Source organism: Vulpes lagopus, chromosome 23 (assembly GCF_018345385.1).
Source record: "Vulpes lagopus strain Blue_001 chromosome 23, ASM1834538v1, whole genome shotgun sequence".
Taxonomy (NCBI): domain Eukaryota; kingdom Metazoa; phylum Chordata; class Mammalia; order Carnivora; family Canidae; genus Vulpes; species Vulpes lagopus.
Genome location: NC_054846.1, coordinates 42,217,105 through 42,229,639, shown reverse-complemented (window position 1 = coordinate 42,229,639; position 12,535 = coordinate 42,217,105). Strand labels below are relative to the sequence as shown.

The 12,535-nt window shown below is 41.5% G+C and overlaps 1 pseudogene; it reads left to right on the top strand.

Annotated features, from left to right (window-relative positions):
- The first annotated feature begins 9,440 nt into the window (after positions 1-9,440).
- Positions 9,441-10,105, top strand: LOC121480940 (annotated as a pseudogene).
- Positions 10,106-12,535: the final 2,430 nt, after the last annotated feature.

Genomic DNA, 12,535 nt, shown 5'->3' with positions numbered 1-12,535 from the left:
TTGAGATAATTGACAAATAACGATTCTTTTTTTAAAGTAACACATGACTATCTCATGTAATTTAAATTTTTTTTCTAAAGGCACTTGCGTGGCTGACTCAGTCAGTAGAGCATGCACCCTCAATCTCAGGGTTGAGTTCGAGCCCCACGTTGGCTGTAGAGATTATCTATAGATTTTAGAAAAACATACCTATTTTTAAAATCAGTTACGGTAGCCAACATTGCAAGTTGTATCTCTCATATCCATTTTTCCCTTCTGCCTCTAAAAAACAAATCTTTTCTGGTCAATGTAGCAATGTGCTTGGCTGAAAAACACCTAATTTCTATCCCTTTCTGGCCTTGTGACCAAGTCATAGCAAATGAGACCGAGGCAGAAGTAATTCGTTTTGGTTTCTAGGAAAGCTGATTAAGAGGGATGCCGCTGGTGTGCCCATCAAGCCTGTGGCCTCTGTCCCTTGGTCCTGGCTGGATCACCGTCCTGACACCTGAGGTGCAGCCAGCATCTCGTAACCAGGAAACCGAAAGCTGTGCTCTCAGGAGAAGAGCAGAGAGAGAGAGGTGGCCTGAGTCACTCACTGATGGCATTATTGGGCTGTCCTGGGCTGCAGAACTATGTTTGTTCCAGAAAAATTAGCTTCTTTCTTGTTTAAGCCATTGTCACATTGTCTTTTAATTTCCTTTTTTTTTTTTTTTTTAACATTCTTCACTGAGAATCACATTGATGATTACATGTCACATAATTTTTATCTGGGGATAAGCTGACTGTGTTTCAGACTTAGAATGTTTGTACTTTCATCATAATTCACCTCAAACCCTCTTGACAGTAGGTAGAGTAAATCTAAAGCAATAAAAATGTATGTATTTATAGCCATTGCAAGCTCTACAATGCAAACCTCTCTAGGTTAGCACCGAGACGTGAATATGCAAGTATTTTGGGAGCAACTAGTTGCCTCAGCTGTTGGAGTATGCAGCTTTGATCTTGGAGTCCTGAGTTCAAGCCCACATTGGGCTAGAGCCTGCTTGAAAAAAAAAAAAGAAAGAAAGAAAGAAGAGAGAAGAAAAAAATATATACAAGTGGTTTGCTAAGATTTCCCTAAACCTGAATGTTGATCAAAGAATCTAAAACCATTAGTTTGCTTAATTTTGTAGCCATCACCTCCCACCAATTCTGCTTGTAAATAGAGTTCTACTAATAATTTAAATAAACACAAATAAATTCTGTGGTGAGAATTCTGTTCCATCCTTTGTAAAAACTATAAATGCCCTTGCATATTGCTGTCTTGGATTGGGGCACCAGAATCCAGATACACATCTTTAAAGAATTTCTACTTGGTTCTCTTCACATGGAGAAAACCTGATTCCACCCCAGTTCCCAGCACAGCTGCCCTTGGGAATGCTGGGAAATGGGCAGCCTAATATATGTGAGGAAACGAAGGAGATATAAATTGCTGAGTATTATCATCATCTTGATGGCAGTCTCTTTTTCTCTTCTTTAGGTACTGATTCAGCACCCGGGAAAAAAGATAAAATTGAACTCTGTAAGTCTAGGCAAGAATGGAAGGGCAATGACCCAAACCACTCTTGAATTTCTGTTGAAGATGAGCTGCTTTGCCGTTATTGCAAATTGCCCTGCAATTTTTAAAGGTAACTATAAAGACTTGAAGTTTCTATCTGTGGGAAAGTGATGGGACGGTAGCCAGGCTTGCTTAGGAAGTTTCCCCCGATCAGAAAAGAGTCAAGGAAATCAAACTCAATTCTGGAAATTTCCATGCATATTAGTTCTTCGTAACTACAAATGGAATTTCTATCCAGCGCTGAAGCTGTCACTTAAAGACCTTCTAAATTACTTGCCATAACAATTGAGACATCAAAAAAGAATGACGTTTAATGTATGGCAAGAGTTATTTGAGATAAACTACAAAGAAGATGCCTCTCAGCTTTGCCTGCAAAAAGAATCTCCATTAGATAAGGAATTAATTAATCCAAAAGAGATCCTGAACAATTGTTACATTTAACAAACTTCACTGAGGGCCTGACATCGTTAGCAACGACATTCACACCAAGCCTACAAAACATTTACATGGCAACCTTTAAAAGTTGACAACTGAATAGTAAATATAGGACATATATAAAAGCAAAATAAATAATGATAATAAATTAAATACACCCAAGTGACACAGCCAGATGGACTACAGGAATTCAGGGAAATACACAGAGTGCCATGGCTAAGGCCTTTTTGTTCTTATTTATTTTTATTTTTTAAGAAATCAAAGGGTTTCCTTTTTTTAAGATTTTATTTATTTATTCATGAGAGACACACAGAGAGAGAGAGAGGCAGAGACACAGGCAGAGGGAGAAGCAGGCTCCCTGTGGGGAGCCCGACGTGAGACTCGATCCCAGGACCCAGGGGTCACACCCTGAGCTGAAGGCAGACACTCAACTGCTGAGCCACCAGGCGCCAGGTTTATGGCCTTTTTAAACAAGCAGAACAGGCTTGCATCCCTTTCCATCACCTCCACCTATGTGTTCTAAGCATGTTAAGTAACCTGTCTCAGTTTCCTCATATGTAAAATGGGTTCAATAATTGTAACCACTATACAAAGTTATTTTAAGATGGAAGCATGATAATGTATGTAAAATCCTTGGCCTGGAGTCTGGCAAGAGGAATAATATATTATTCCAATAAATATTACCCATCATAATTAATTACTGGAGGAATGATAACAGAAGACTGGGTTTGCAGCTGAGCTGCAAGTCTTTCCAAAGACATTATGAAGGTTCCAACTTAGAGGACAGAGGGAGAGAACAGCTCAAAGCAAGGACCAACATGAGTAAACACAGGGAAACAAGTAGGCCGAGGGCAGTTTCAGACTCGGTAAATTTGAACATAGCTGAGCAATAGTTCTTAACTTTTAAAAATGAATAAAGAAGCAAAGGACATGAGCAACAAATTCACAAATTAGGGAATAATTAGTAAACAAACACATGGGAACATATTCAGTCCTACTAGGAATCAAAAAATGCACACTAAAACACAATGAAAAGGAAATTGACCCAAAACGGTGGATTAACCCCACAAATCTAACTCCTCTCTTAACCCCAATCCCCAAAATGACAGGAATGATACAAAGAAAACAGAACAAAGTGCCATCAGCAGACTAAAAATGTTGTGAAATTCTTGAACTATAAAAGAATCCCACTGCACTGGATTGATGGACGGAAACCAAAAGAGTCTGGAAAAAGAGAAAAAAGACCACTGCAGTGATGCTAGCCATTCCGGAGGTTATCCAAGTTCATAGGTAATGAAAGCATGAAGGAGCTGGGATGATCTGTGGGGGACTTATTGGGTACCTGCTGTAACAGTTACAGGCTGACACCTCACTGGTTTGACACCACAGAAATCGATCTCCTTTACTTACATCACATGCCGTGGGCAGCAGGGATGGGCATGGGAGTGCCCGGGAAGGGGGCCCCGACATTTTGTCATCCAGACTGATGGAAGCCCTACCATCATCTTCAAACTACAGCTTCAGTATTTCCCTGGGAGAAGAAAGAAGATGAATGGATCATACCCTTAGCCTGGAAGGAAGCGGGGTACCTGTCCTGAATTACACCCCTCAGGGATCCCTGTACTTCGGAGCATCTTCCTTAAGGTTTCCTAAGTCTGGGGCCTGGAATTGCCTGGGGCCAGTCATCCACGAGGGCCGCTTCAAGTCTGGACCTTGTCCAGTGTGGGTCATGCCCACCAAGTCTCTCTTCCAAGTTCCCTCCATTGACTGGGGGAATGGTGGGGGCTAGTTGAATGCTTTTCTCTCCTTTTCCCCTCTTTTTCTGGGAGCCCAATTACATACTGTTGATTGCTTGATATCGTTCCATAGATCATGATGCCCTTTTCTGAGGTTTCCTGCTCTCTGTGCTTTCCTTTGGATGGCTTCTGTTCCCGTCTTGAAGTTCACTGATCTCTTCTTCTCTGGTGCTTCTTCTCTGGTGCTTCTTCTCTGGTGCTTCATCTCTGTCAAGCCCACCTGGTCTATTCTTCATTTCAGATAAGGTATTTTTCATCTTTAAAAGTTCCTTTTGGGATATATATCTTCTATTTCTCTTTTCAGTATGCTCATATTTTCTTCTACCTTTCTGAACATACGGAATCTATTTATAAGAGGCGCTTCAATGCTATTTTCTACTAGTTCCATCGTCTCAAGATTGTTGTATTCCTTTGAATAAGGTTGGATATTTTTTTCTGGCATACAGATAAGTTATGGTGTCACTTGAATGTTTGCAAGACTTACTTTTTTTAGGGGCACCTGGGTGGCTCAGTCAGTTAAGGATCTGACTCTTAATTTCGGGTCAGGTTGTAATCTCAGGGTCCTGGGATCAAGGCCCCTGTTGGGCTCCCCTCTCAGCAGGGAATCTAATTGTCTCCTTCTCCTTCTTCTCCTTCCCCTGCTCGTGCTGTCTCTCTCTAGTTAATAAATAAATCCTTTTTTTAAAAAAGAGGGACTTTTTAAAATTTTATATTTATTTATTTATTTTCAGTAAACTCCATGCCTAGTGTGGAGCCCAATGCAGGGCTTGAACTCACAACTCTGAAATCAAGACTGGAGCTGAGATCAAGAGTTTGACACTTAACTGAGTGAGCCACCCAGCCACCTCAAAGACTTACTTTTAAGCTTTGCTAGGGTAGGTCCAGAGCAGTCAGTGGTCAAGGGCTAACTTAGGTCCAATACTAAGACGATATTCCATAGAGGTTTCTGCACAATGCTGTATAAAATGAGGTCTTTCCACGATGGCTGATGAAAACATGAACTATTCGCAGCCTTATCTGAGTTCCAGTAATTTTTCTTCCTTCCTTCTTAAAGTTGTTCTTCTGGTCTCAGAGAGTTTTCCTCTCACAAAAGCACAGGTCTACTCAGCCAAAACCTCAGGAGGATCCCTTGGCAGCTTACTTGGTTGCTCTCCCGCCTTTCTGCCTGTCACTCCTCCAGCCTTCTCCCCACACTACATTCCCTGGGGTACTCTGACCTACAAATTGTTGACATCTTAACATCCCCAAACTCAATCTCTGTCTCCACAATTAATTGGGACTACCTGGTTCTGTTTGGGTTCCCCCTCCTTGGGCTGTGGCCTGGAAATTGGCTCCAGGCCGTGAGCTGGTGCAGTCGTAGACCCCACCTTGTTTGTTTGCCTTCTCCTGGGAATGTATCTCTTGCTGCTTCTTATCCAATGTCTGAAAACTGCTATTTCATGTTCTCTTGTCCAGATTTTTTAGTTAAAGTGAGAAGGTAAGTCTTGTCCCTTCATTCTTTCTGGTACAGAAACCTCTCAATGTAACCTTAATTTACATTTCTCTGATGCTAAGTTTTTGATCAAAGGACATGTATATTTTAAAATTATGAGCCATACTACTTGCACTCTCAAAAAAGATGTTAAAAATTTATATTCTATCAAGAGTTCTGGAGACTGCCTATTTTCCTACACTGATGCCAATACCAATATTGCCGATCTTAAAACACTGGATATAGATGGTAATCAGCATAGGAAACACAGATGCCTTTAAACATATGAAAATATGCTTAATCCTGGATAGAACATAGAAATCCAAAGCACAAAATTAGGGGGAAAACAATTTAGTAAAAATGGAGACCATGCAAAAAGAGAAAACATTAAACAATATGATATTAATCAGAGAAGATAATGCATTCATGAAACAAAAACAGGATGCTATTTTTAAATGAGATTTTCAGAGAACAACAAAAAAATCCTCGCATAAATTGAAGATGTGATCACAAAAGTTAACAAAAATGTAGAGGGGTGGAGGAAATTTCCCATATGTGGCACACTTACACATAAAAAAAGACAAATATCTGGGAAATAAGAGAAAAGGGATTTTAAAAATTATGAAATACAACCCAGGAAACCCAGTGCCTGAGCAGTAAAAGCTCCAGAAACAGAGAAACAAAGAAGATGAAATTATCAACAAAATAATTGAGACATTCCCCCAAACTGACATGCTGGATTGAAAGGATCCACTGAGTGCTCAGAACGGTGGATGAACATAAATCTAGATGATTATTGTGAAATTTCAAAACACTGGACCAAAGAAAAGATTCTGTAAGTTTTGAGAGGGAGGGAAGGTGGAGGCAGAGGAGGAGAGGAAGAAGAGGAGGAAGAGAGGAAGAAGTCCATGTAATTCTGGACATCTCAGGAGCTATCCAAAAGGCTAGAAGACAATGGAGAAATGACTTCAAATGATAACCAACCTAGAGTTCAGTAACTCAACCAAGCTATCAAACAAGCATGAAAGTGAATATGGGCATTTTCAGACATTCACAATCTCAAAAAAAAAAAAAAAATCAATCTTCCACTAAGCCGTTAGTAAGTAAAACTGATTAATGTGTTCCATCTAAATGAGGAAGTAAGCCAAGAAAGAGAAAAATACTGGATTTAGGAAAACAGGAGGTACAAAACAAAAGGGAATCAAATGGAATCTCCAGGGGAAACATGAAGGAAGAGCCCAAGATGGCAGTTATAGCACAAGTATTTAGAGCAATCAGAACAGTGTTACTCCAAAGACTGACACACTGAGGACTACGGCCACTAGCAAGATCCTCTTGCCTTTTGCCAACCTTACAATCTGAGGACTGAACGCCCAAACAAAGCCTGGCCTGGTTTCTCATATGCACTCAGCTTATAAGAACCATGTGCTAATGCTTCTCTTCTCCACTCCACTCCTGGACTCTTATCAGTTGAGAATATTCATTTCTTTCTAGAGAAATGTTTTGCTTTGATCTATTCCTGAAAGTATGAGGTAGACCATGGTAAGCTTAAAATGGAAAATAGAGTGCAGTCCCTTCCTTTCATCCTACTCCTAGGACCAGATGTCCATTATCAGGCCCGCCTATACTCCCACCGGATGCAACTGTGGTAAGTCCTGCTTCCCAAGATTCACCTCCTAACTATGCAACCTGACTTCCCCACGAGGGGCTTCTAAAAACTTGGGAAAGCTGAGGCCAAGCTACAACCCAGGGGCCCTGCAAGACATGTGTTCTGTTTCATCTAAGAGCAGCCATATTGCCTTTTCCTTGGGTTTGTGCTTACTGGTGAGTTTTTTTCAAAATGAAAGCGTGTATTGTTGAAGGATACATGCATGGGCGATAAAGCTGTAAAGAGAAACACCATATGAATATAAAATGAACATAACAGTTCCTCTAGAAGGGTGAAAAGGAGGAACCTAGAGTTGTTTCTAAAGTGTTGGCAATATTTTGATCTAGTTAGTGTATTTATAACTCTTCATTTCATAATTTTTCTTTAAAATACACATATGCATCTTAGACACTCTTGTATGTGTGTGATACACTTCACAATAAGAAAACACACAGCAACATAATAATGTTCATAACTGGAAAAGTAGGCCATAAAATTGAATGCATGCTATGATTACAACTATGTGCATTATATGACCGGGGGAAAGAATGGAAGGCAGTTATACCCAAATGAGACCAGGAAATTATGGTTGAAAGATCATGTGTGATTTTCTCAAAAACCCAACAGTTTTTAAATGATTTCAAATGCATTTTTCCATTTAATCCTCACCATTCTGTGAGGCAAAGATGTTCACAATCCTCATATTACAAAAGGACAAGCAGAGACTTACATAGTTTAACAAATATGTCCATAATCTCGCAGCCAAGGAACAGTTGGACCTGAGACTCAAGCCTCAGGAGACTGTATTGCCATACAACCTCTCCATGCCACTCATTCCTCTCACCTGGGTCAGGTAACAACCTCACAAAGCCTCAGCATCGTCATCTTTAAAGTAATAATGATGATGATGGGGCTTTATTATAAGAGTTGTCAGGATTAAATAAAGTATGTAAAGCACATATATACAACCTAACACATTGTAAATACTTGATAACTATTACACATCAGTAATAGTAATGTTAATATAAGGATTAATTAGATAGTTGACGTTCGGCATAGAAGAATGAATACAAATCAGTGTCCAGCAGAAACAGACAATTAAATTCAAGAACCTGTGGAAATGATGGAGGTTTATGTATACATGTGATGCTGTGGGAACAGAGTAGGAGAACCTGGATTGGGCCCGGCCCGGTGAAGGCAGCTAGGGAAAGTTTCCCTGGGGAAGTGTTACATACTCTGAGATGTACGGTTGATTTGGAAAGGAGTCTATGTCCATGCTGTGCCCTCAACTCTCACATGTAAAAGGAAAAATGATGATACTGAAGTTGAGGTAAGGATGTGACTCTCTCAGACCTTAATATTACGTACTAAAATGGTCTACAGTGGGGCCCCCGTGTGGTTCAGTCAGTTGAGCATCTGATCTCATGAGTCATGGGATCGAGCCTCCTATCAGGCTCTGCACTCAGTGAGGAGTCTGCTAGAGATTCTCTCCCTCTGCACCACCCCCTCAGCGCACATGTGCTCACTCTCTCTCTCATAAATGAATAAATCCTTAGAAAAGAAAACAATAAATGGTGTGCAGTGACTGATATATCAAAAGAATAAAGACAAAGGGTCACTGGTTTTGACAATTAAAAGATAACTAGTTTCAGAAAAACTCGAGTATGCACATACTCGAGTATGTGGGAATTGCACAATACCAAAGTGTTGTTCATTTTGTTAGAAGTGATATGGTGATTATACTTTAAAAAGAGAGAGAGAGAGAGATTTTATTTATTTATTTGAGAGAGAGAGAGAGATAGTGCACAAGCAGGGTGAGTGGCAGGCAGAGAGAGAGCCTGACATGGGGCTCAATCCCAGGACCCTGGAATCAGGACCTGAGCTGAAGGCAGATGCTTAACCAACAGAGCCACCCAGGCACCCCGTGGGCTATACTTTTTTAATGTCTTTCTGTTAGAGATTTAGAGTTCAATTTGCAAAGTTACCATGACTTACACAACTGGCCCACAAAATGGGAATGGGATGGGAATGAGAGTGATAATTATAAAACGAAGTGTAAGAAAGAAATCACCAGGGATTCAATGAGAATAATCCAATGTCTACTTATTAAATATATTTGGCATTTTCCATGGCATGTATTTTCCACGATAAAAATTTCAAATTAAAAATGTCACTAGTGACCTTGAAGGAAGCCATTTCAGATAAATGCTGTGGGGAGAAGACATATGGCAAAGGGCCAGGAATACATGGGTGATGAGACATGAAGACAATGAACACAGCTTGACTCAATAATTTTGGCCATAGTTCATTGGAGGATCAGGTTGAGAAAATGATGATAAGAAAGAGATAAATACATAGATTACACAGAAATAAACATGGCTTGGTTATAAGGGAAATCTAAACACACTTGTAGGTCTAAAGGAAGAAGCCAGAGGACGCAGAAAGATTGAAAAGTAAAAGAGAAGAGATAGAAGATTAAAATCCCAGATAGGAGGAAAGCAGAGGCAGCAGGGGAAGATGGCGGTGGCTGATCCACAGCGGGCCTGGATGTGGAGCAGCTGCGCAGCGAGCAACTACCCAAGAAGGACATTATCAGGGTTCTACAGGACCACAGTCCAGATTCGTTTCTTACAGAACATAAGTTATTAGTAAACATTTAAAATGTGGCCAAGACAGCTAACAAGGACCATTTGGTTACAGCCCACAACCATCTTTTTGAAAGTAAATGTTTCAAAGGTACTGAAAGTATTAAGTAAAGGGTCTGAGCAGGTGAAAAATGTGAAGCTTAATGAAGATAAACCCAAAGAAACCAACTGTGAGAGACTCCGATGAGGGTCCACCAAAATATACAAAATATGTCCTTGAAAAAGGAGATAAAACCAACTTTCCTGAAAAGGGAGATGTTGTTCACTGCTGTCATACAGGAGCACTACAGGATGGGGCTGTTTTTGATACTAATATTCAAACCAGTTCAGAGAAGAAGAAAAATGCCAAGCCTTTAAGGTTGGAATAGGCAAAGTTATGAGAGGATGGGTAAAGCACTCTTAACTATGAGTAAAGGAGAAAAGGCTCGACTAGAGATTGAACCAGAATGGGTTTATGGAAAGAAAGGACAGCCTGACACCAAAATTCCACCAAACGCAAAACTCATTTTTGAAGTGGAATTAGTGGATATTGATTGAAATAGCAATGCTTCAGATATAAAGACATCAGAAACAATAAGACATGGCCTTGAAGAAACTTCTGTAACTAGAGCTGGTTACTATTGTAAGGGAAGAGTCAACTGGAAAATTCAAGAACTCAGATATTGTTTACCCAATCCCCAACTTTTAATATATGTAATCCATCATAATTCCCTAAAGTTTGAAATGTTTTACTACAGCTGTGTAAAATATTAGTTAAGGTGAAATGACTTTCCTTTTACCTTGTGTTGTAAACTAAAAGGCTCAATAAGAATGTGTTTAGTGTCTTGAAAAAAATAAAATCCCGGATAGCAGGCATGGGCCCTAAGAAGAGAGATGATTTAGCCATCAATAGGAGGGCAAAAATCCCATGTCAGATGGAGAAAAATCTACATCTCTCCTGCCAGCCCGGGCCCCACCTGTTTCAGAAAGACAGCGGCCATTATCACTATGGCCACCATGGAGCATTTGATGTAAGGCCTGACACAGAAGGGCACAGGCTACCAACAAAAAGGAGGGAAAAAATGAGTGAAGAAACACACGGACTGCAGGGAGACAGCTACTCTGAGCAAAAAATCTGATACTGAAAAGAATTTGACATCAGAGTAAATCGTATCATTCACCCACAGGCCTGCTGCCCCCCCCCCCCAAATGCCCTCAGATTCCAGCCAAGAGCCTGCACACAGCCTTGGGTCTCTAGTTCAGGAAAGAGAATGGCCCAGGTTGGAATTCACAATCTACGAGTTCATTTGGGCTCTGCCTGAGGTAAAGGTCAAGGGGTGGAAGGGAGCTGTGTCCATGTCCCAGAAGTTCCAAGCCCCAGATTCAACAGGCCCTGAATCCCAAGAGTCAGTCCCAACCTCAGCCAACATTTTTGGTGTGCAATGGCAGCAGCCTGCTTGCACGGCCACTCACTAACAGAACCCATGTTATTATCCGACATCAAATTTAATGATGCAGGAATTTGGGCTCCACATTTCTCTGTAACCCAATCTCCTTAAATTGGCCCATGGTGGGAGAAAAGTACTCCAAAATAATCACCATGAGAACAAAATTATTTCAACGAGATGAATAATCCCTCTCCTCCACGCAAAGCAAAGAAAAATGTCCCACCTTTTCCCCAACATCCATCCAAAAAGGTACCCGAACCAGCAGTCGTTGGAGAGCCAACAGGAACTTCCACTTGCTTAGGAACTAGAATTCCACTAGAACAAGTCACTTTCTACCCAGTGGCAGCGGAGGAGCTGCGAACTACTTGCTGCACTGATTAGTTGCTTTAATAGGGCATCGTTAACATTCCCTCTTCGTCCCCCCCTCGAGAGGCGAAGGCAGGGAAATGGTCCACCAGGTGTGAGTACAGACTCTCTAATGAGTGCCACTGTAACTAGGGTTTCTGCTCACGGATATGCTAAGTCAGGCGCGTGCATCAGTAGTGAAACAACAGTGGCGAGTGTTTCGGATCTGCCTCCTGCGCTGAATCCGTATTCTGGTTCTAATTAGAGCTACAAAGATTTCCTATGTAAAATTTCACATTTCTAAAAAAAAATAATAATAATAAATAAATAATAAATAAATAAATAAATAAATAAAATTTCATATTTCTAACTTTGCATCCATCTGGTACTGACGCTTCCTTGGAGCCACAGTCCTCAAGGCAATAGTCACTCCTGGGCGTGTGTGTGTGTGTGTGTGTGTGTGTGTGTGTGTATGTGTCTTCCTGGGACAAGACCATTTGACCTCACTGGGAGTTCTCAGTGACAACACCTGAGAACTACTCTCAGACAACAGCCTGCCCAGGGCAGGGCTCCATTTGTCTTTCCCACGGGTCATCTGTCCCGGGGAGGTGGCCTGGTGAGGTGAATCCTAACTGAAGGCCTGTATGCATGAGTAACCTGGATGCCCGCTCCGAGCCCCATTCTGCTCGCTGCATGCAGGTGCACCGTACAGAACTGGAGAACGTCCCACCAGCCGGCCCGGAACATGCCCCATCACTGTTGTTGGAGAAGGACTCTTCCGATTCTTGGAGAAGAACCATCATAGAGTCAGGCACCTGCCATGTGCAAGCTGCGGCTGCCACCACGCTGAAGGCTGTGGCTCCCACGGTAGCTTCACCACCTGCATAAACCTGGGTGTGTTTCTGCTCCCATCTTCTTATCCTTCCTCTGCCTGCACTGGCCTTGTCCTCATCCACAGAATTCATTTCTAACTACCTCCGGCTCATTCACTCGTCCAGCAAGTGCGGGTGCAGGCCATGCAGCCGGCCCACTGCAGGCACACGAAGACCCTGGAGGAAGACAGCAGTTTGATTTTGAAAGAGAATGACCCATCACAATGCTCAAACCTTGATTGCTGATTTCCAGCACTCAGAGGGAATCTGTGCATGGAGTCGTGATACTTAATGCACAGAGCAGAATGTGAGTGGTGGCAAAA